The following is a 686-nucleotide window of genomic DNA, read 5'->3' on the forward strand; positions in this document are numbered from 1 at the left end:
AAGAAAAAGGAATCCTCTATGTCACAGTACAGAGACTCCTTTATGTTAGTAGAAAAAGAGAGGGGTAGAAGAATGAAGAAGGAGGTTCGGATTTTAGATGAAAAGAGGTGAAGAGAAGTGTTAGTAATTAAATAATTAAATAGAAGAAGAGAAGAGAAAGAAGATTTTCGAAAATAATTTTTGAAAAAGAAGTTAGTAATTTTCGAAAATCAAAGACAAAATATATTTAAAATTAAAATTTAAAACAAAAAGAATTTTTGAAGAAGAGAGGGAGAATTTTCGAAAATTAGAGAGGGAAAAGTAGTTAGGTGGTTTTGAAAAAGATAAGAAACAAACAAAAGGTTAGTTAGTTGATTGAAAAAGATTTGAAATCAAATTTTGAAAAAGATAAGAAGATAAGAAAAAGATAAGATATTTTGAAATCAAATTTTGAAAAAGATAAAATTTTGAAAAAGTTAAAATAAAAGATAAAAAGATATTTTTGAAAAAGATATTTTAAAAAAGATTTAATTTTTAAAATTACTTAACTAACAAGAAACTACAAGATAAGATTCTAGAACTTAAAGATTGAACCTTTCTTAACAAGAAAGTAACAAACTTCAAATTTTTGAACCAATCACATTAATTGTTAGCTTAATTTTTGAAAATTTGATAAAAAGATAAGAAAAAGATTTTGAAAAAATTTT

This window comes from Arachis duranensis, chromosome 2 (genome assembly GCF_000817695.3).
Source record: "Arachis duranensis cultivar V14167 chromosome 2, aradu.V14167.gnm2.J7QH, whole genome shotgun sequence".
NCBI classification, from domain to species: Eukaryota; Viridiplantae; Streptophyta; class Magnoliopsida; order Fabales; family Fabaceae; genus Arachis; species Arachis duranensis.